Genomic DNA, 24,727 nt, shown 5'->3' on the forward strand with positions numbered 1-24,727 from the left:
CAAAATATGGTCTTGTAGTTTCACTAGTTTAGATACTTAAGTGTGCATACCTTTTTCACTAATGTAATAAGTAAAACTGTTTTCATAAAAATTTAACGAGCAAGATACATTTGAGGAGGACTAAAGCCAGATTATGGAAAACCATCTTAGAATAATTTCAGAGTTTTTATACCAATGACTTAAGCAGTTTTTAGCAGTCTAACTTCATAATTGTGCTTTACAGTTAGTATTACATTGGTGTGAGGTGGTGGAGAGGAAAGACAGAAAACTTCCTTAGAGCCTGGGTAATAATAATGACAGTTGGCCTGATCATCTCTGATTCTCCAAGCTCTGGCATTATATATAAGGTCCTTGTAATCAAGTTGTTCCACCATGATAACTACCCAAGAAAATGCTACTCCACATCTCTATTTCCTTAATTTTGAGTAAGATGTTGTAAAGAAAACACAGATTTCTAAGCCACCACAACAAATTATACTGAAGAAAAGGAAATGTGCAGGATAACATTAGAATGATGTCAGAACATTTTTCCTCAAAGAAGGACTTGAACCTATTCAATTCAGCAGATTCAGTACAAATATATTTAGGTTACAGGTTTTATATTACTTAAGATTTAACACACATACCCTTAGCCAGTATTCACAGACTCTGTGGGAGTTCTGCCTAGTAGCTACAACAGTCAGTTTAATTAACTACTGGATAATTATGAAGCTAATAAAAACTAGGAGACATTTCATCATTACCAGGATGTGGTAAAATGTGTCCTCAAATGCAAAAACTCATAGAACATTAAATTAAAATAAGGGGTAAACTGAGGTACAAAGACCATGCTGTAAATTGGATATTCTTTTTGAAGAACTCAAATTTACTAAAGAACTACAACAATCTATTGTTTAGCAAAATGTCTCATGAGGTTGCACTTATTTAGAAGTGCAGAGAGAGTAGATGTCTAACTCAAGCCTCAGGAGACTCTTGATAGATAGATGTCCTTTAAATGGATTCCACTACTCGCATTAGCCATTTTGAACCCACAAGTAATGGTGAGTTGAGAAACTGCAACTGAAAAGAGATCATTAAAGGTTCTTTATATACTATCACACTCAATACTACCTAGAGTAATTTAACAATGTAATAAAGATTAAAAAAATCTATTCATAAAGGTAGATAGCTGAAAATGATATCCAAGCATCTAAAACTTTTCTAATACATTTAATTCTGTCCTAGAACAAGTTTTTCTTTCAAATTTTTTGCCCATGAGAATATTTTGCTTAATGAGATACCGAGTTCTTAAATAGAAAATTCTTGTTCAGCTGCATATCATGCAACAAAAATCTATCATAAAGTATCTTGAAAAATTCAACAAACTTACCATAGTGTGGTCTTCTCCCAGTGTATATATTATCTGGAAAATATTATATAGCATATAACATATGCTATATAATGCTAATAACATATATATTATATAGACAAATCTAAAAGGTAGATGCTATCCTTATCCTTTTCAATTGCAAAATTACAAAGGGATTTTCTTGAATCTTTCTGGTGCTTTATAATGGCACACTATTTTACCAAAAAAAGGAAATTATGCTTTGCAAATGTATCAAACACTTCTATATCCTTCATCACAACTTCCTATCCTTTTATTTACTTAGCTTAGTTAAGAACTGAATTCCTTTGGGGCACATAGGTGGCTCAGTCAGTTGAGGTCCAACCCTTGATTTTGGTTCATGTCAGGATCCCAGGGTCCTGCAATAGAGCCCCTTGTCAGGCTCTGTGCTGACAGCATGGAGCTTGCTTGGTATTCTTTCTCTTACCCTCTTCTGCCCCTTTGCTGCTTGCACTCTCTCTCTCTCTCTCTCTCAAAATAAATAAACATTCTAAAAATAAATAAAACTTAAGAAAAAAAAGAATTCAATTCCCTTGGTTCCTCCTTATCTTTAGCTCCACAGTCATCCCTTTCGTTCCTGTGTATCCTAGACCCCACGCTCTATCACATCAACAAATCTTGTTTTTATTAATTACCTTCAAGTTCTTTGTCCCACTGCCTCTCTGTTGTACCTAAAGAGAAAGATTGAAACTCTTGACCAATCCTACTCTGACTTCTCCACATTTATATCCCCTGTATTAGTTAAGGTTTCTTTAGTTTAAAATACACATACCAAAACTCTAACTATCTTAAGCATGAGGAGGACCATAAAAAGACATGGATGGAGCTGGCCTCAGGGACAAAGGTATTTAACTCTCAAGTATTTTCCTCATTCCACCTCAAACATCTCCACTCCTTGTTTCTTTACTACACAAAAACCATGTCTACAACAAGCAACACTCATGTGTATCTTTCATGACTCTCAACAAGAGATAACAGTTCTTTCTCCTAACTTCAGTTTGAAAAGATTGTAATTGCTGTGGTTTAGATCACCTGTCCTCCCCTAATACATGTGGCGAGATGAGGTATAATGATTGGGACTATCCCTGGAGTCAGTGAGGCTGGGGTATGTATTAAAGAGGGGGTAGTATAGACGTAGCCACTAGTGTGTAATCCTCCTGAGCTTTAAAGCCTCCCTTATTTGTATATAACTAATTCAGCAATAATAGAGAAAATTAAACAACAGCACAAATTAATGCCATTGAATATTCATCATCTCAAACTTTAGGAGAGACTTCATTCAATAGCCTCCTGACTTTTTGCCATCTTCCTTAAAATGTATCTGCACTGGCATCTATCCTTTTTTGCCTTTCTGATGGTAATTAAAGGGATATCCTGTCCCTACAAGGCTAGGCATCTATCACTGGTCCTGACAGTTCCCTTGCGGTAACATCTCCTCCTTTATTAGCTTCTTTCTATCAGCTTTGAAACATGTGCAAGTCTCTCCAAACCCCACTTCCGTAATTTAGTTACCACCCTTTGTTCCTCAGCCCCTTTTTTAGCCAAATTTCTGAGAGAAGTTTCCACAATTCATATAACCAACTCAGGCAATCTAGCTTTCATCGCTGTTCTTCCACTGAAAGTGAATTACAATAAATGCACCAACTTCCTTCACATTAAACTCAAGGCCACTTTTTAGTGTTCCTGAATCACTTTGCCTGTTAGCAGCACTGAATACTCTCAAATGTTTTCTTCCTTATTTTGTGACACAATACAGTCTCTTGAATTTTCTCCTCTTTGGATAATCCCTATTACTCATATCTTCCTCATCTTACTCCTTAAATGTGGGTGAGCCTAAGGGTTTATCTGAAGCCAATGTAAACTCTTGTGAACATTAGATCCATATGTCAGATGCACTTGGATGTTTCCAAAGCACTACAAACTCAGTAAAAGTGAACTAGAGAATGAAGACCTAACAGTGGAAATGTACTCTCCATCTTAGTAAACTGTGTCAGTAGAAAATATATAATTTTTTGAGTGTGAAAACACTACACTATATATAGTCCAAGGTAGCTTACAGTAATATAAAATATATCCAAGTCCAAATCCTAGGACTGCCAGAATTTTTCTATCAACAGTTTCATGTAAAAATACTATTATATTCCTATCATACAAGCAAGAAAGCTCCAGGTTTAAATCATATTTACTGCCAATCTTATATCAGCCTGCTAATGGCATAGGAAAAAGCCTTTTAGTAATAATATTTTCAGGAATAATCGTTAAAACTCTCTAATTTCCACTCAAACAACAGAATGGAATTTCACAGCTGACAGGGGCCTTAGAGATCATAAAACAAATTTTTCCTTTTATCGATTAAAAAAAATGAAGTCCAATGTTAATTTCTCTCAAGGTCCTTTAGCTGTTTTTCACAAACTCTGACTCAGAAATCACATTTCTCTCAGAAATCAATTGACTATATTCAGCTAGCTACATTCTCTCTTATCAACTAACTAAAACTAACTACATTCTACCAAAGTTTACAACATTGTAAATAACTGGCTTGTCAAGGCCCATGTGAAAAGGTAATAAGGCTGTGGCTCTCTTACAATACATTCAATAATGGTGGTCACCGTAATATTCTATTCTTTTTTTTTTTTTTTTTTTTTTATTTTTGGGACAGAGAGAGACATAGCATGAACGGGGGAGGGGCAGAGAGAGAGGGAGACACAGAATCGGAAACAGGCTCCAGGCTCTGAGCCATCAGCCCAGAGCCTGACGCGGGGCTCGAACTCACGGACCGCGAGATCGTGACCTGGCTGAAGTCGGATGCTTAACCAACTGCGCCACCCAGGCGCCCCCGTAATATTCTATTCTTAAAGGATGAACTTAAAGGACACATTCTTGAAATGCCTTTGCTGGTGAGATGATGGGTTTGCCACATTCATTCTGTAGTCTCAGTCCACTCATGACTAAAGGTATCTGCCATAAAAATGGCTGAAACTGGAGATGTAGTCTACAGCTCAGGAAAATAATTTATCCCTAGTTATGGGAAGGGTTATTTGACTTAGCTCCAAGACAGCAAAGCTTGTGGGCAAACTTTCACTGTCATGAAAGGCTATTATATCCCTGTGGACATGAATTGATAGTTAGGGATAAATCAACCTTAATGGGTTAAAGCAGCCCATATAAATTATATGCTTGAGGTGATAACCAGTTGTGGTGGACTAAATATCGTACCCCCAAATGATGTTCAGGTGCTAATCCCTGGAACCTGTAAATATTTCTGTATATGGCAAAAAGATTCAAATGTGATTAACTTTATAAACATTTCTGCATATAGCAAAAAGATGAGATGGGGAGGGTATCTGGGTTGGGTGGTGTCTATAGAAGAACATGGCAGAGGAAGATTTAAGGAATATAGAAGAAGAGAAGGCAATGTGAAGATGGACACAGAAATTGGGAGTGATATAGACACAAGTGAAGGAATGCCAGCAACCGTCATAAGCTGGAAGAAGCTGGAAGAGAGTCTCGTAGACTCTCCTGAGGGAGTGGAGCCATGTTGACACCTTGAGACTTCTGGACTCCAAAATTATAAAAAGATAAATTTCTATTGTTTTAAGACACCAAAGTTTGTGGTAATTTGTTACAGCAGCCCTAGGAAAACTAATACACAAAGGTATAAATGGAAGACAGATATCTGAACAAAGAATGATCGTACACACAGATGGATTTTCAGAAACATTTTCAGGGTCAATCCCTAGGTGAAACATATTCTTTTACCATAGCGGTCTCAACTGAAAGTGTAAGGGTGCACACCAGAGTAAGTCCAGGAATTTTTTAAAAAATATTGATTAATGAGCTCCATCCCAGATCTACTGAATCAGATTCCTAATTGAGAAAATACATAAATATTTCCAAATGCTCTACTTGTGACTCTGATATGAACCCCTTGTTAAAAACCACTGCTTTCCAAGTAAACCTATCTTTTCTCTAAGTGAAATTCCTGCAACTTAACCGAGGAGCTAGCAAACAATCAAATATCTCAACTGAGACTAAACAAAAGCAGAATGATTCTTCAAATTTGAAAGTTCATTAAATTTTAAGAATGAGAAAGCAAAAGTAAATTGCTTAAATTACAGAGATCAAGGTATCTTGGTCTAAATTTACTTTTTAAGTCTTTGTTCCTAACTTTTGAGTATTTCTCATTGAGATACAAAATGCAGTTTTATTCAAGGCTTAGCACCATCACTGACAACCCAGGCATGGTTCTGTGAAGTTTTCCCCATTACCATACATTATGTAACACTGAGTTTCTTCCTCTTTCTCTCCCTCCCTCTCCCTCTATCACCACCACCCTTCACCCCCGCCCCAGCACATTTTGCAATCTATGATATTCACGTATTTTGGTTCGATCATCTCTCAACTCCAAAGATTTTTTTTTTCCTATGTGTTCTTTCAATTATTATGAAAAGTGCGAAGGATAAATTGGATAGCTGCCAATTTCCTTTAGTGAGACTGGCAGTGACCACAGAAAAATTTGTACCCAGGAAGAATCAGGACACTATCAACACCATGGGTATCTTTTCCAAGTGTAATGCTTCATGCAGATATTCAGATCAAAATGATTTTTGAGTATAAAATTAAATATGCACTGCTCTGGATGTTATTATCAAAGAAAGACTGTGTTTAAAAAAGACATTATTTAAAAACCAATGATACAACTAGTTACCAAATCAATTTCAAATTGTTTAGGAAAACTTAAAATATGTTAAAGCAATGGTGCTTTAATTTTTTTCTTCTCTATGCCTTAACATTGAAAAATTGCATTATACCCCCCCCCATTAGAGGCTTCCCTAAAATTGGTACTTAAAATGGACTTTTTGTTTGCGCCCTCTACTCCTGGAGGTTTTCACACCTATGTAATGCACCAAATAAGACTATGAGTGAGAGCTATGCCCTCCCTCTCCTCCTTTTTTTAAGTGGCAGAAGGCAGCTGTCAAGCAGAGATGACAAAGTATAAACAGCCTGAAGCTTTGACCACAAAGCATTCATAGGTAGATCCATTTTATTTTATTTTTTAATTTTTTTTTCAACGTTTTTAATTTTTTTTTATTTTTGGGACAGAGAGAGACAGAGCATGAACGGGGGAGGGGCAGAGAGAGAGGGAGACACAGAATCGGAAACAGGCTCCAGGCTCCGAGCCATTAGCCCAGAGCCTGACACGGGGCTCGAACTCACGGACCGCGAGATCGTGACCTGGCTGAAGTCGGACGCTTAACCGACTGTGCCACCCAGGCGCCCCGGTAGATCCATTTTAAGGATGAGTACTAAAGATGAGTTTCTTGAAATTGATTCCCTTTAAAATACTTGTGTTCCTGTATTCACTAGCCAGTTTTCACGGAGCCAGGTTTAAAGAACACTACTTTAAAGAACGTATGTTCACAAGCAATGTCATAAACATTTATTTCTAGTTCTCATTCAGGGTGACAGAAGCATGCTTTGAGTTTGGTTTTTTCCACATAGATAGTCAGATCAATTTTGGGGGGTCCAGTCATCATGTAAACAGAATCAAAATCTATGTCTTGGACAATTAACTTAACCTTCTGTTGTGGTGTACTTATGAACCCAGCCAGCAATGGCAGAAATATCTAACCACCAACTGTCTGACTCAATTGAGTAGACATGCCAGTAAAAACCCATAATAGACACTAGAAAACTAATTTAAAGACACTTGTGTTATTGGAAGGGAATCTGAAGTATAATTAATATGTATAATTCATCACACAATGAACAGTTTTGAGTACATTCTATAGGCTAGAGTGACATTATGCTAGGTTCAAATAAATACATTCTGCCTTCAGGGGCTTCTTATGTGAGGGTGACAAAATGTGTTACTAAACCTGACTGAACTTTACCTAATGGAGAATTAGTCAGTTAACAAAGTCAACTAACTCTACTTCCTACTTACAACGTGCAATATGTTTTCACAAATGCAGTGTCTAATATCTGATGCTGTATGTATTTTCTTCATAGAAAAATTTTATAGGAAGAAAACAGATCCAATCTCAGGTTCTAAGAATTTATTTATTTTTTAAAATTGTTATTTGTTTTTTAAATTTACACCCAAGTTGCATATAGGGCAACAATGATTTCAGGAGTAGATTCCTTAATGTCCCTTATGCATTTTGCCCATCCCCCTGGGTTCTAAGAACTTAAAGTTTGGGGGGTGATTAATTTGTCTTTTTAACACAGATCATTGCATTTACTTGGTCTTCATTTTCTAAATCTGCAATATGAGAAGGCTCTAAAAGGTTATCCTTTTTGGTCCCCTTCTAGATCTACCATTCTATGATTCTAGTTGAAAAAGATCTCAGAAGTCACCTGGTCAAACTCTCAAACTAGTTCTTTCCCTAGTTTCTGCCCCTTTTTCCTGTGTCCCCCACTATTTTTTTTCCATATGTCAGGCATTACTCCTATATATTAATGAATGAACATTTTTAAACTTCATATGACAGGAATAAAAAAGGGAGAGAGGGAGAAAAAGATGGAAGGGGGAGAGAGAAAGAAAGAGAGACAGATTTGATTCTCTAAGGGGGAGGAGGGGCACATGGGGCTTGCGTGATTGCCTGTTGTCAAATGTATCTTTGTGAGCTAAAATAGAAACCCCTATTCCTTCATTATACTGAAGGGTAAAAAATGCAGCAAAAGATAATACTAAATAGGCACAAAAACAGATGTGGTGAGCAGCTCTTGGAGGTACCACTAAACCAAACATGAAAGTAAATAAAATTTTAACTGCTAATTATCGTTTGTACTAATGCAATACTCCAAATAAATACACACACACACACGCACACGCACACACACGCACACACACACGTATATTCATTCATTCATTTTGAGGGAAAGGTTGGTCAATAAAATGTCAAGAGAATTTATATGGAACACATTCCTCCTAAAGTGCCTTTACTACATCTTGCAATTGCTTTCCATTTGACTGGTTGTTGTGTCTTCAGGAAAATTTCTTAAATATGCTAGTACAAATAATGTGATTGCAAATGTAAGCAAAAAAAAATACTAAGTAGCCACTAAGTTCCTTTAAGTTGAGGCATAATTGACAGATAACATTATATTAGTTTCAGGTGTACAATATAATGATTCAATATCTGTACTAAGTTCCTCATTAAGCAAAAATTTTAAGTAGAATTATTTTCTACTTGCTAAAATTGCAAATATATCCCTTAACATAATAAGGGCCATAAATGACATGTACACAGCTAACATAATATTCAACAGTGAAAAGCTCAAAACTTTTCCTCTAAAATCAAAAACAAGGATGTCTACACTTGCCACTTTTATTGACCATAGTCAATATTGACCATAGTCACTTCTGGGTGGAAGTCCCACCCAGAGCAATTAGAAAAAGAAATAAAAGGCATCCAAATTGGGATTTAAAAAAAAAAAAAGAAGTGAAACTATCATTATTTGCAGATGAAATGATATGATATCTAAAAAAATCCTAAAGACTCCACCAAAGAAACTATTTGAACAAATAAAAAAATTCAGTAAAGCTGCAGGATACAAAGTCAATATATTAAACTCTGTTGTGTTTCTATAAACTAATAACAAACTATCAGAAAAAGAAATTAAGAAGACAATTCCATTTATGATTGAATAAAAGAGTTTAATACCTAGGAATAAATTTCACCAAGAAGGTAAAAGGCCCGTATACTGTAAACTGTAAGATACCAATGAAAGAAACTGAAAAAGACACAAATAAATGGAAAGATATTATGTGCTCAGGGATTGGAAGAAAGCTGTTAAATGTTCATTGTCCCAAAGCAATCTACAAATTCAGTGTAATCCAAATAAAAGTTCCAATGGCATCTTTCACAGAAGTAGAACAAAGAATCCTAAAAGATGTATAGCACCACAAAATACCTCAAACCACAAAATACCTCAAAGAGCCAAAATATCTTAAGAAGAACAGTTAGAGGCATCATACTCCCTGATTTCTTTTTTTTTTTTCTATTTTTTTTTTTTTTAACATTTTTTATTTATTTTTGGGACAGAGAGAGACAGAGCATGAACGGGGGAGGGGCAGAGAGAGAGGGAGACACAGAATCGGAAACAGGCTCCAGGCTCCGAGCCATCGGCCCAGAGCCTGACGCGGGGCTCGAACTCACGGACCGCGAGATCGTGACCTGGCTGAAGTCGGACGCTTAACCGACTGCGCCACCCAGGCGCCCCTCCCTGATTTCAAACTATGTTACAAAGCTATAGTAATTAAAACAGTTACAACACTGGCATAAAAACAGATTCACAGATCCATGGAATAGAAAGCCCAGAAATAAACACACGCATATACGTTCAATTAATGTATGATAAATGAGCCAATAATATGCAATAGAGAAAGTACAGTCTCTTCAGTAAATGGTGTTGGGAAAACTGGACAGTTACATGCAAAGGAATGAAACTAGACCACTATCTTATACCATACATACATTTCAAAAAAATTTTTTTAAGTTTATTTATTTATTTTGAGAGAGACAGAGACAGTATGAACAGGGGAGGGGCAGAGAGAGAGGGAAAAAGAGAAAGAGAATCCCAAGAAGGCTTTGTACTGTCAGTGCAGAGCTTGATGCAGGGCTCAAACTCACCAAACTGGGAGATTATGACCTGAGCCAAAACTGAGAGTTGGACACTTAATTAACTGAACCACCCAGGTGTCCCTGCACCATACATAAATTTTAACTTAAAATGGATTTAAATTAAATGTATTTAACTGAAAATAAGGCCTGAAATGATAAAACTTCTAGAAGAAAACATAAAGGATAAGCTCCTTGATGTCAGTATTATAAAGAGGTTTTTGGATTTAGCATCAAAAGCAAAGGAAGCAAAAAGCAAAAATAAGTAAGTGAGACTGCATCAAACTAAAAAGCTTCTGTAGAGCAAAAGAACCATCAACAAAATGAAAAGGCAACCTATGAATGGGAAAAAACATTTGTGGATCATCTATGTGATAATGGGTTAATATCCAAAATATAACACAAACAACTCAACAGCCAAAGAACAAACAACAACAACAACAACAACAACAACAACAACAATCCAATGAAAAAATTGGCAGAGGATCTAAACAGCCATTTTTCCAAAGAGGATCTCAATAGCCATTTTTTTTTCAAATAAGATATAAAGATAGCCAACAGATACGTGAAAAGATGTTCAACATCATCAATCATCAGGGAAATATAAATCAATACCACAATGAGATATCATCTTGCACCTGTTAGAATGGCTAGTATCATAAAGACAAGAGATAACAAATGCTGGCAAGGATGTGGAGATAAAGGAACCCTTGTACACTCTTAGTGGGAATGTAAATTGGTACAGCCACTATGGAAAACAGTATGTAGGTTCCTCAAAAAATTAAAACTAGAACTATCCTATGTGTCAGTAATTCCACTTCTGGGTATTGATCCAAAGAAAACAAAAGTACTAAGTAGAAACGATATATTCCGCCCATGTTCATCGCAGCATTATTTACAATCACCAAGGTATGGAAGGAAATAAGTGAAGTGTCTGCTGACAGATGAATGGATGAAGTGTGGTGTATCTATACAATGGAATATTATTCAGCCATAAAAGAGGGAAAACTTGCCATTTGATACCACATAGATGGAATTGAAGGGGATTATGGTAGGTGAAACAAGTCAGACAGGGAAGGACAAATACTGCATAATATCACATATATGTGGAATCTAAAACAAAAACAAGAACAACAAACAAAAAACCAAGCCCACAGATACAGAGAACAGACTGGTGGTTGCCAGAGGGGCAAGAACTCAGGGTGAGTAAAATGAGTGAAGGAGGTCAAAAGGTACTAACTCCAGTTACAAAATAAGTTATGGGGATACAATGTACAACATGTTGAATATAGTAAATAATACTGCATTGCATATTTGAAAGTTGCTAAGAGAGCAGATCTTAAAATTCATCATCACAAGAAAACAAAATGCTTTGTATATGTAAGGTAATAGGTGTTAACTAATGGTGGTGATCATTTAACAATATATACAAGTATCAAATCATTATGTTGTACACCTGAAACTTATCATAGAGTACACGAATTAGTGGTCAGTAGTTCAAATTATCCTTTGAGATATCACTTCATAATATGTTTCGACTGCTAACTGCATATGACTGCATATACTGCATATACTGCATACTTTGTGTACTTCATATTGATTGTATCACTCTATGGTACAATAACTACAACAAATATTTTATCATATGCTGATGTTAGGGGAAATTTTTAAATAACTTTTAAAACTACTTTTTATAACTCTGAGACAGTATTTTTCTGTATCGTATAATATATAATACCCTATAGGTATTTATACAAAATAGTATAGTTTCATAACTACTTGAGTATAATTCCTATTTGTAACATCAATAGTGTAACAGATGTAACACTTGTAACAATATAGTATAAATAAACTCTTAAAACTACTCACTCATTCATTCATATGTTCAGTCAACAAACATTTACTGAGTATCTATTACCTAACAAATTGTCAGGTATTAAAACAGGCACTGAAAGTCCAGTGGTGAACAACACAGACACAGAACTTAGATGTAGTGGGGGTGGAAACAATACGAAAACAGACAAACACATCAAGATGATTCTGTGATTTTCTGGTAAACTACCACATAATTATTATAAGGTATTTAATATTAAGGTAACTTAAAAAAGTAGCTTTCAACTGATGGCCAAGAAAACCTCTAGGCAAGGAAATTTAATATATGAGTCACAAGACGCAGCCACACAAAGATTAAGGGAAGATCAGTGAGACGCTCCTTGGCATAATTGAACATGGTGGGTCTGAAAGCCTGTGGTAAGGGCAAATAGGCAGACAGGTCACAAGGGGCTTTTTGGCCAGAAAACACAGAACTTCTGTGGTGTATTGGGAAACTACTGGAAGAGAGACCTGCTCTAATTTCATGTTCTTACTGGTTGCCCTGGTTTCTGTGTGGAGAAAGAACTAGAAGAGAGCAAGGGAAGTGGTAGTAAGATGGGTGGTGTCTGGGTAAGAGATGATGTAACCTGGATTGAGGTGATGGCAGTGGCAGATTTGGGATGTATCAGGTTGTGGCTCATTTTTACAGGCCTCAAGCACAAATGAAAAATTGGATAAGACAGTTTTAAGAATAGCGCCAGAGATACATAGCTACCCATTAGTATTTAAAGTCATTTAAACTAAAAATGAAGTAGATATAGAATATATTGTTAAAGAAAAGGTGCAAAACAGTGCACATGTGTATATATAAACATAAATATAAGCTCACATAGAACATTTCTGAAATACAAAAGAAACTATTGACAGTAACTGTCTTTGGAGAGGGCAATTGGGGAAACAAAGTGAGAGAGGATTTTCAATGTATAAATCTGTTCTATTTGAGTGTTTGCCGTACCACATATGCATTACTTCTACAACTAAAAATCTAGATGATACTAGATTTTAAACTCCTTGCACTGTAATCAAGCCTTCTGTCTCTCTTTAGTCACCATAATGCCTCTTAAATTGCCTTGATCATAGTTCATGTTTAAAAAAAAAACTGTTAAAGGGTGCCTGGGTGGCTCAGTCAGTTGAGCATCTGAATCTTGATTTCAGCTCAGCTCATGATCCCAGGGTCGTGGGATGGAGCCCCTAGCTGGGCTCTGCGCTGAGTGTAGAGCCTGCATACGATTCTCTCTCTGTCCCTCTGCCCCTCTCCCCACATTGTGCTCTCTCTCTCTCTCTCAAAGAAAAAAGAAAAAAAAAACCTGTTGAGAAGATAAAGACCTCAGTGATGATAATCCTAATATCACAATTATGATGGGAGGTAGCAAACATAATAAAAGGAACAATGGACTAGAAATAGGTAGACTTGTATCAAACTTGCTTCTTCAATCAGCTATTTGACTTTAGGTCACTAACAATAACGTCTACTTTCTTCATCTGTAAAGACAGTATAACAACACCTACCTCACAGAATTGTGAAGATGATATGTAACCATCAAATAGGAGACCATCAATAGGAAACCATTTGTTTATACATGTATATGTTTGTACATATATATACATATAGTACTATTTTTGTTACATGCAGTCTATTCCTGTCATCTGCAGATTTTACAGAACACTTAAATTTAAATATCCAGAATCCATCCATCCCATGTCCATTAGCCAAATAATACCCCATGGCAAACATATGCTGGGCACTGGGATAATCACTGGTTTTGAATCAGATTTGCAGCTTGGCATCATAGACAAATTATGCCAACTGCTAACATTTACTGAGTAGTTAACAAGTGCCAAGACCTGTTCCTAGGCTTATGCATGTCTGACATCATTTACTCTTTATACCACCGCCCATAGGTATTATTCCTATTTTACAGAGAAGGAAAATAGAATACAAAGGGGTTAAGTAAAGTGTTATTTAAATGGCAGATTTCAAAATGGAATCATAGGCAGTATGACTCCAAAGCCTTTTAAATTTTTTCCTTGACCTTTTTTTCCCCCTTAAAAACATAGGCTTTTCATTTCCTATGCCCACCTCTGGGTACACTAACTAGCCAGGGCTATATAATTCCCCAATTCCAAATTTTGAAGGACAAGAGCATACATTCTCTGACCACTCAGACTAGCACACTATTCACTTAAGGATCTTAGAATTTGGCACAGAACTCCAACCTGGATGTCTAACAACATTTTAAGATGCCAAACCAGATGTCAGACAACTGAAATAACACCCTCCATATAGTTGTCATTTATTATGATATAGTTATCATACTATGTGTTGGGCTCTGAACTGAGCACTTAAGTACACTATTTAATTTAACTCTCTACAACAAGTATAATTTACTCCATTTGATCTCAAAGTTGAGGATAAGGCAGATTATTACTTGCTGCAGTTGTAGGTTGTCAGATCAAATGCAGGATTCCCAATAAACTGTGAAGTTCAGATAAATAATGAATGACTTTTTTAGCATAAGTATATCCCCAAATTTTACATGAGAGATTTTTATACTAAATATTATAATTTATCTGACATTCAAATTTAACTGGGTTTTCTGTATTTTTATTTGCTAAATATGGCAACGTTACCCCAGGGACAGAGTTATTACTAAATGGCAAAATTGGAACTCAAACATAGGACTAATCTGACTCCAGAGCCCATATGTTTCTTTACCACTTTACGCTTTCTTCTTTGTCCTTCCCCAAATGAACTTGCCATGATCATGTCAAAAAACTCCTCAGACAGGTTATGTATCCCGGGTAGAAGAGTTATTCTCACTAAACTATAGATGGAAAGACTGTTACGTATATTTTAAAAGGAACCTCCATTTTCAAACCAATGTAGGCATTAAAAACTATTCTCCAAAAACATGTAGATGTGATTTAATGTGGCAATCCTTAGAGCCAGATAGCTTGGCAAAAGTTAATGTAACTATGCTTTTAGTGAATCACCACCTTCTTCAGCAAATGTAACTATTTTCTAACCTGCATAAATGTCATGATTTTCAAATTCATTGCATTTATAATTATCTCCTGACTTTGGTTTTAATTCTTATACCCTAATCCTCTGGCACTATAATTTATCAAAAGCTTGTTTGCATTTGGTTAGCTAAGCCATGCTTTTGAAAAATATACCAATAACCAGTATTTTCAAAGGAGATTCTGAATTATACTTGCATAATCAGTTGTCAGACCTTCTTGTTAGTAAACCTTGTTAGGAACTGCCAGGCATGCTTCATAATTTTAGAACATAAGAAAAACATAAATTCTAGGTGTCTTTTTTTTTTTTAATTTTAAATGTTTATTTATATTTGAAAGACAGAGTGAAAGTGGAGGAGGGGCACAGAGAGGGAGACAGTATCTGAAGCAGGCTCCAGGCTCTGAGCTGTCAGAACACAGCCCGATGCGGGCTTGAACTCAGAGGCCATGAGATCATGACCTGAGCCAAAGTTGGATGCTTAACTGACTGAGCCACCTGGATGCCCCCTTAAGTGTCTTTATAAATTACATGCAGTATTGTTTATTTTTATTTTTTAATTAATTTATTTTGAGAGAGAGAGAGAGAGAGAGAGAGAGAGAGAGTGAATGGGAGAAGATGAGAGAGAGAGAGAGAGAGAGAGAGAGAGAGAGAGAGAGAGAGAGAGAGAGACAGAGAGAGAATTCCAAGCAGGCTCAGCTCTGTCAGTGCAGAGCCCGACACAAGGCTCAAACCCACGAACTGTGAGATCATGATCTGAGCCCAAATCAAGAATCAGACACTTAAACTACTGGGTAATTTAACTGGGTAAGTGTCTGGGTAATCAGACACTTAAACTACTGGTAATACAGTCCAGTATTGTTTAAATACCTAAGAAGAATGATCAACTGTTTAAAGATTATGAACATGATGATAAAATTAATGTACCAACTAAAAAAAACTGTTTAGTGGGTACCATATAGAGTTCTTTTTACAAATAGCTGGTTAAAAAATGATCCTTGGAAGACTTTGACATTTAGAGAGAACACCAGGCATGGCATTTGTTCTCATGGATTAGACAAAGCAAGGGAAGACAAACAAAATGGAACTAGATTTTATCAAAAGCAATCAATTCAGCCAAATTATGATCTCATCTAGTGACTATGAGGCTTTTGGATTTCATTAACAGGAAATTTTTCTGAAGAGGTTTTGGAATTGCCAAGTCTTAAATTTTGTCAAGTGAGGAAATAAATTTTTAAAAACAAACCAAACCACGACTGTCCACTACTGTCATCATTCCATAAAAATAAGTAACAAGGACAATCTCAAATAAAGGAATGTTTCCCAGGAGAGGACTGGTCTTTCATTATCATTTTCACTACAGATGGAAAATTCTGACAGCAACCAGCAGCAGAACACAATCTAGTCCCATAATTGCTAAAATGTAGTGTCTTGGAAAAGATGTAATTTTTAAAAATTAATCTGTTTTTTGGTATTTGCTAAACAAGTTAACTAAGATACACAAATGTTTCTATTTTTTGAATTTTTTATTCTTTCCTACATCTTTTCAAATATTAACTTTTAATTTTAATTCTAGTTAGTTAACATACATAATTCCAGTTAGTGTCACATTAGTTTCATGTGTACAACAGTTTTCAACAATCTATACATCATCCAGTGCTCATCACAACAAGTACACTCCTTAATCCTCATCACCTATTTAACCCATCCCCCCAGCACCCTCTTCCCTTTGGTAATCATCAGTTTGTTTTCTATAATTAACAATCTGTTTCTTAATTTCTCTCTCAATTTGTCTTTCCCTTTGCATGTTTGCTTTGTTTCTTAAATTTCGCATATAAGTGAAATCATATGGTATTTCTTTCTCTGATGGAGTTATTTCGCTTAGTTCATTGCAAATGACACGATTTCATTCTTTTTTGGGGTGGATAATATTCCATCACATATATCATATATCAGCTTCTTTAGCCATTCATCAATTGATGGACACTTGGGCTCCTTCTGAATCTTCCATATTGTAAATAATGCTGTTATAAACATAGGGGTACATGTATCCCTCTGAATTAGTGTTTTTGTATTCTTTGGGTAAATACCCAGCAGTGAGATTGCTGGATCAAAGGGTAGAACTATTTTTAACTTTTTGAGAAACCTCTATACTGTATTCCACAGTAGCTGCACCAGTTTAAAATCCAACCAACACTGCGCCAGTGTTCCTTTTTCTCCACATCCTCACCAACACTTGGTTTTTGTGTTGATTTTAGCCATTTTGACAGGTGTGAGGTGATATCTCATTGTAGTTTTGATTTGCATTTACTTGATGATGAGTGATGCTGAACATCTTACCATATGTCTGTTGGCTATCTGGATTTACTTTTGAGAAATGGCTGTTCATGTCTTCTGCCCATTTTTAAATGGATTATTTCTTTCTTGGGTGTTAAGTTGTGTACATTCTTTACATTTTGGATGCTAATCCTTTATCAGGTATGTCATATGCAAATATCTTCTCCCATTCCACAGGTTGCTTTTCTGTTTTGTTGACGATTTCTTCACTGCTCAGAAGCTATTCATTTTGATGTAGTTCCAATACTTTATTTTTGCTTTTGTTTCCCTTGCCTCAGGAGACATATCCAGAAAACTGCTGCTATAGCCAATGTCATAGCGTTTACTGCCTGTGGTCTAGGATTTTTATGGTTTCAGGTCACACATTTAGGTCTTTAATCCATTTTTAATTTATTTGGTGTATGGTGTAAGAAACTTGTCCATTTTCTCACTTTTGCATGTAGCTGTCCAGTTTTCCCAACACTGTTTGTTGAAAAGGCTGCCTTTTTTCCATTGGATATTCTTTCCTGCTCTGTCAAAGATTATTTGGCCATATTGTTGTGGGTTTATTTCTGGATGTCTATTCTGTTCCATTAATCTATGTGTTGATTTTGGTGTCAGTACCATACTATATTGATTACCATACCTTTGTAATATAACTTTAAGTCCAGAATTGGGATGCCATCAGTTTTGCTTTTCTTTTTCAAGACTTCTTTGACTATTTGAGGTCTTTGGTGGTTCCACACAAATTTTAGAATTGCTTGTTCTAGTTCTGTTTAAAATGCTGTTGGTATTTTGATAGAGATTGTATTAACCTGTAGCTTGCTTTGGGTAGTGTAGATATTTTAACAATATTTGTTCTTCCAATCCATGAGCATGGGTCTTCATTTCTTCACATCACCTTGAATTTCTTTCGTCAATGTTTTATAGTTTTCAGAGTACAGGTCTTCACTTCTTTGATTATTCCTAGGTATAACTGAATTCCTAAACATAGGAATAAGCTTATTCCTAGGTGTCCTATTATTTTTGGTGCAATTGTAAATGGTTTTTTTTTTTTTTTTAATTTTGCCTTCTGCCACTACTTCTTTTTTTTTTTAATTTTTTTTCAACATTTTTTATTTTATTTTTGGGACAGAGAGAGACAGAGCATGAACGGGGGAGGGGCAGAGAGAGAGGGAGACACAGAATCGGAAACAGGCTCCAGGCTCCGAGCCATCAGCCCAGAGCCTGACGCGGGGCTCGAACTCACGGACCGCGAGATCGTGACCTGGCTGAAGTCGGACGCTTAACCGACTGCGCCACCCAGGCGCCCCTGCCACTACTTCTTTATTGGTGCACAGAAATGGAACAGATTTCTGTATCTTGATTTTATATCCTGATACTGTACCGAATTTGTTTATTAATTCTGGAAGTTTTTTGTAGTCTCTGGGATTTTCTATCTAGAGTATGATGTCATCAACAAATAGCAAAAGTTATACTTCTTCCTTACTGATTTGGATGCCTTTCGTTTCTTTTTGTTGTCTGCTGAGGCTAGGACTTTCAGTACAGTATTGAATAAAAGTGGTGAGAGTGGACATCCTTGTCCTCCTATTCCCGACCTTAGGGGAAAACCTCTCAGTTTTTCCCCACTTAGGATGATGTTCACTGTGGATTTTTCATATATGGCCTTAATTTTGTTGAAGTATGTTCCCTCTAAATCTACTCTGTAATGGGTTTTTATCATGAATGGATGTTGAACTTTCTCAAATGCTTTTTCTGCAAATATTGAAATAATCACATGGTTATCCTTTCTCTTATTAATGTGGTATATCATGTTGATTGATTTGCAAATATTGAACCACCCCTGCCAACACAGGAATAAATCCCACTTGATGGTGGTAAATAATTTTTTTATATGTATTGTTGGATTCAGTTCATAGTATTTTGTTGAAGATTTCTGCATCTATGCTCATCAGGGATACTGGCTTGTACCTCTCAATTTTATTGGTGTCTTTATCTGGTTTTGGTATTGAGGTAATGCTGACCTCATAGAATAAATTTGGAAATTTTCCATTTTTCTCTGTTTTGTGAAATAGTTTCAGAAGACTAGGTATTATTTTTAAAATGTTTGGTAGAATTTGCCTGTGAAGCCATCTGGTCCTGGATTTGTTTGTTGGGAATTTTATTATTACTAACTCAATTTCTTTGCTGGTTATCAGTCTGTTCAGATTATCTCCTCCTGTTTCAGTTTTGGTAATTTATATGTTTCTAGGAATTCTTCCATTTCTTTTAGGTTGTCCAATGTGTTGGCATACAGTTTTTCATAATATTCTTTTATAATTGCTTGTATTACTGTGTAGTTGGTTGTTATTTCTCCCTTTGCATTTGTGATTTTATTTATTTGAGTCATTTCTTTTTTCTTCTTGATAAGTCTGGCTAGAGGTTTATCAATTTTACTGATTCTTCTCAATAAAGAACCAGCTCCTGGTTTCATCTGTTCTAATTTTTTTTTTTACTTTCTGTTTCATTTATTTCTCCTCTAATCTTTATTATTTCTTTCCTTCTGTTGTTCTTTTTCTAGCTCCCTTAAGGTATGAGGTTAGGTTGTTTGAGATTTTTTGTTTCTTGAAGTAGACCTGTATTGCTATAAACTTCTTAGAATAACTTTTGCTGTATCTCAGGGGTTTTGGATTGTTGTTTTCATTTTCATTTGTTTCCATGTAGTTTTTAATTGTTTCTTTTATTGCCTGGTTAATCCATTCATTGTTTAGTAGCGTGTTATTTAACCTCCATGTATTTGTGGTCTTTCCAGATTTTTTCTTGTGGTTGACTTCTAGTATCATAGCGTTTTAATCAGAAAAGATACATAGTATGACTTCAATCATCTTGAATTTGTTGAGGTTTGTTCTTCAGGCTAACATGTGATCTCTTCTGGAAAATGTTCCACATGCACTTGAAAATAATGTGTATTATGCTGGTTCAGGATGGAATGTTCTGAATATATCTGTCAAATCCATCTGTTCCAGTGTGTCATTTAAAGTCATTGCTTTTTCTTGATTTTTCAGTTTAGATGTTCTCTCCATTGATGTAAGTGGGGTGTTAAAGTCCTTTACTATTATTGTATTATCGATTAGTTCCTGTACATGTGTTACTGACAGTTTTATGTATTTGCGTACTCTTATGTTGGGTACATAAATATTTATAATTGTTCTATCTTCTTCTCGAACTGTCCCCTTATAATTATACAGTGTCTTTCTTTGTCTCTTGTTACAGCCTTTGTTTTAAAGTCTGTATTTTATCCGATATAAGAATTACTACTCCAGCTTTCTTTTGAAATCTATTTGCACGATAGATGTTTCTCTATCCCTTCACTTTCAATCTGCAGGTGACTTTAGATCTGAAATGAATCTCTTGTAAGTGGCAAATAGGTAAGTGTTGTTTTTTATCCACATCACCTTATGTTTTTTGGAACATTTAGTCCTTTACCTCCAAAGCAATTATTGATAGATACCTATTTATTGTTGTTTTATCATTTGTTCTGTGATTGCTTTTCAAGATCTTTCCTGACCTTTTCTTTTAATTCTCTCTTTCATGGGTCATTTAGTTTCTTAAGTGATATTTTGGGTTTCTTTTTCTTTATTCTTTGCATATTTATTAGTGGGTTTTGATATATGGTTATCATTAGGTTAGTATACAGCAATCTATATTAAGTTGATGGTTGTTTAGGTTTGAATCCATTCTTTACTCCTCTCCTCCTCACATTTTAGATAGGTTTTTTAATACTTTTATACTTTTAGTTAGTGAGTTCCCTGACTGATTTTTTTTACAGAAATATTCATTTTTACCACTTTTGTGTTTCCTACCTTCATATTGCCACTTTTGGCCTCTCCTCTGTACTCAAAGAGTCCCCTTTAATATTTCTTGTGTGCTGACTTAGGGATCAACAAACTCCTTTAGTTTTTGTCTGGGAAACTCTTTATTTCTCCTTCTATTCTGAATGATAGCCTTCCTGGATAGTGTTCTTGGCTACAAATTTTTTCATTCAGCTCTTTGTGTATATTATGCCACTCCCTTCCAGCTTTTAATGTTTCTGCTGAAAAATTCCCTGCTAGCCATGTGGGTCTTCCCTTACAAGTTACTGTCTTCTTTTGTCTTGCCCCTCTTAAACTTTTTTTTCTTTATCACATTTTTGCCAATTTGATTACAATATGTCTTGGTGAGGATCTGTTTTTGTTGATTTTGATGGGAGTTCTCTGTGTGTCCTGGAATCAGGATGTCTGTTTCCTTCCCTAGATTAGAGAAGTTTTCAGCTATTATTTCTTCAAATAAATTTTCTCCTGCCTTTTCCCTCACTTCTTCTGGGACTCCTATAATATGAATTTTATTACATTTAATGAAGTCACTGAGTTCCCTAAGCGTATTTTCATCTTGCATTAATTATTTTTTCCTCTTTAGGTTGGCTTGATTAATTTCCATTACTCTGTCTTCTAAGTCATTAATTCATTCCTCAGCTTCTTCCATCCTGCTGTTCATTCCGTTAAGTGTGCTTTTAATTTCATTTATTGAGCCCCTTATTTCTGCTTTATTATTCCTTATCTCTGTGTTAAGGGTCTCACTCATGTCTTCCACTCTTTTCTCCATTCTGAAAGTTAGTATTCTTATGATCATTACTTTAAATTCTCTATCAGGCATGTTATATCTGTTTTGCTGTCATCTTGTCCTTTCATTTGAGACAAACTTCTCTGTCTTCTGATTTTGTCTCTGTGCCGGTTTCTATGTGTTAAGAAAGTCAGCTACATCTCCTGTTCCTGAGGGTAACAGCCTTATGAAGAAGAGGTCTTATAGTGCTTTGCTGTGTAGTGTCCTCTGTTCCCCACAGCCTGGAGCTTCCTGAAGTGTCTCCTATGTGTGCTGCATGTGCTCTGTTTTGTGTCCTGGTGGCTTTATCCTTGAGGTGTCATCTGCAGAGTCTCTCTGACAATTGTGGGCAGTGTTTGCCCCCTGGCCTGAATATGGAGCATTTTAAATAGGTGTACTCTGGTCTGCTTGTGAAATAAGACCTATTTCCACCACCACTGGAACTGAGTCTCCACAAAATTCCCAACCAGTAAATATGGTCTGAGCAGGGGTTTAGACCTGTCATCTGGGGAAAGGAACTGCTATGCTGGGACTGTGGCAAGCATGATTGGGAGGGGTTGTTCCCCTAGAGCATGGGGTTGGGGCTCAGTGTAAGCAAGTTAGGGAGCAAGTGTTGGCACTACACTGGTTCTCACAGGTGGCTCTGTGCTTATGCTGAAGGGCAGGGGAGGAAAATAGTGCCTGTCAGTTCTTTTGTTTCAGAAGGGTCTCTGTGAATGCTCTCTCTCTGGGATGAGCTCTAAGAGATCAGCAAATAACCTCCCCACTGTGTGTCCCAGGCTCTCTTCAGATTTTTGTTTCCATGCTATATGTCCATGGGTTGTTTGCTTGCCTTCTCCCCAAGAGCAGTCCCAATGTCCTCTGAGCTCTTCCAGAGCCAAGCACGCTGACCTTTAAAATCTAGGCTTTAAGCCCTGCTGTTTGCAAGAACTCACAAAATTTGGCCACCTCAATTTTGTCCAAGCCAATTGCTATGGTGATTCATTTTTCCCATGCATTCTCCTGTGTGCTTGTCTGTCTCTTACCTTTCTCTGTGACTGCAGCTCCTTCCCTACCACAGCAGCTTTGATCCACTTCTCTCCCAAACCATACATCCACAGTTCTTACCTACTTCGATGAGACCTCTTCTGTACCTTTAGTTGTGGAGTTTCTTCCAGTTTTCAGATCGATTTCTAGGGTATTTAGGATGATTTGATAGTTACCTAGTTGTGTTCATGGGATGTGGCAAGCCCAGTGTCCTACTCCACTGCCATCTTCTTTAGCCTGCTTTTCTACACAAACCATTCTAGTCACTGGAAATTATTCCAGTTTTAAATGCACATATATATGCTATTTTCCCTTCTACTCATTTTAAAACATTTAACAAGGCAATACATATAGTCCCTTGACTTACCTCTGATTCTTGCTGCCTAGAAGCAATCTCTTTCAACTCCTTTGGAGCTTCAGTATGAAATTACTGACTTTCAGTAGTTTTATATTTTCAGTATGAACTATTGACTTTCACCTATGGACCTCTGGAAAAAGGGCACTTTCTCTCTCCCCCCCACCACCATCCTCCCTGTCTCCCTCTCTCTCTCACTCACTTACACACACACACAGCTTGCTCTCACTCTCTCCCCATCCTCCTCCATCCCCTAATGCTTCCACTAAAATTATATCATAATCATAATTTAGTGCTACATCAATTTTCAGTACTTACTTTATTATGACTGAATATATATAAATTCACTCCTGAGCTATGTATGCATTCTGTTTCATTTGCTTTTTGATGTGTGCTTTTTTTTCCCCTAGAGTTAATTATTACCTCATTTTGTTTTGTTTACTTTGTTTTCAAAAGCCTATCTCTAATTCACCTCCACATTCTCCAAAAGAACCATGACTCTCCTCTCCATATGGTTCAACATTTCACATATTCTCTCGATGACACTGTTGGAAGCATCCTTGGAATCCTCTATTCCCCCACTCTGTTCTAAACTGTTTGGTTTCTATTTCCTGCATAGCTGATGTCCTAGGGCTTTAGCATCACCCTGAGGTTTTCCTCTGCCTCTCTATTAGATTTCCTATTTACTAAATAGCAAGCCTCCTCTTCTTTAAGTAACTAAGAAAAAGTGCATGGGTGAGGAGAGAGGGAAGAGTCTGCCCATTGTGAAATGTGTGTACTTTTCACTTAATTTTGATATTTTCAATGTGGGAATCTCAGTATTAACCTCAGCTGAGCCTGATTTCCTAAGTACAAAGTTTTTGGGTTAATTTTCCCAGGCAGGAACTGCAGAAGATGAAGAGAGTTAGGTCATTTGGCTCTACAAAGCAGGGAGGGCATTGAGAGCATCTAGTTACTAATTTAGAACCTTTAAAGGATCTTCTTGTTTTGACCCACTATGCTTAGTTGTAACCATTGCTCCCAATTCCTAGACCTTTCTTGTGTTCCATGAGGAAAATCAGTCTTCTTTCCTTGGCTTTCAGGTCTATAGACACTTGGGTTTCAGCTTTCTCTGGGGTGGTAAATGGTAAAAGGTGAAAGATTTATACAACTTGAAGAGAAACCAGAATATTTGGGGTAGTAAATAGTTAACAAGTCTGTATGCTTTCCGTCTTTCAAATTTTTTTTGACATCTTGAAGGCATCCTGTCTCCTTCTGTGTCCTTTAAGATCTATGTGTCCTACTGTCATTTTAGTGAGGTTTACATATGCATAAGGAGAAAAGCATATTGTTAACTTTAATTTTAAGAGTTATGCTTTTGTAGTATATAAATACCACTTAATCATGATCTTAGAGATCGCAGCAGGGGGTTGATGAGCCATATCAAAATCCCCTTAAAATACTGCCCAATCATCATTAAAGTATTCTGGAGAGAATTTCCATTTTTTTACTGATTTTTTTAAAAATAA

At 36.3% G+C, this 24,727-nt stretch overlaps 1 protein-coding gene across 24 annotated transcripts in view; it reads right to left on the reverse strand.

Annotated features, from left to right (window-relative positions):
• The window catches only part of PSD3 (pleckstrin and Sec7 domain containing 3), a 747,126-nt gene that overhangs the window by 227,329 nt on the left and 495,070 nt on the right, over window positions 1–24,727 (reverse strand). The window lies entirely within an intron of this gene.

This window comes from Neofelis nebulosa, chromosome 3, assembly GCF_028018385.1.
Source record: "Neofelis nebulosa isolate mNeoNeb1 chromosome 3, mNeoNeb1.pri, whole genome shotgun sequence".
Taxonomy (NCBI): Eukaryota; Metazoa; Chordata; class Mammalia; order Carnivora; family Felidae; genus Neofelis; species Neofelis nebulosa.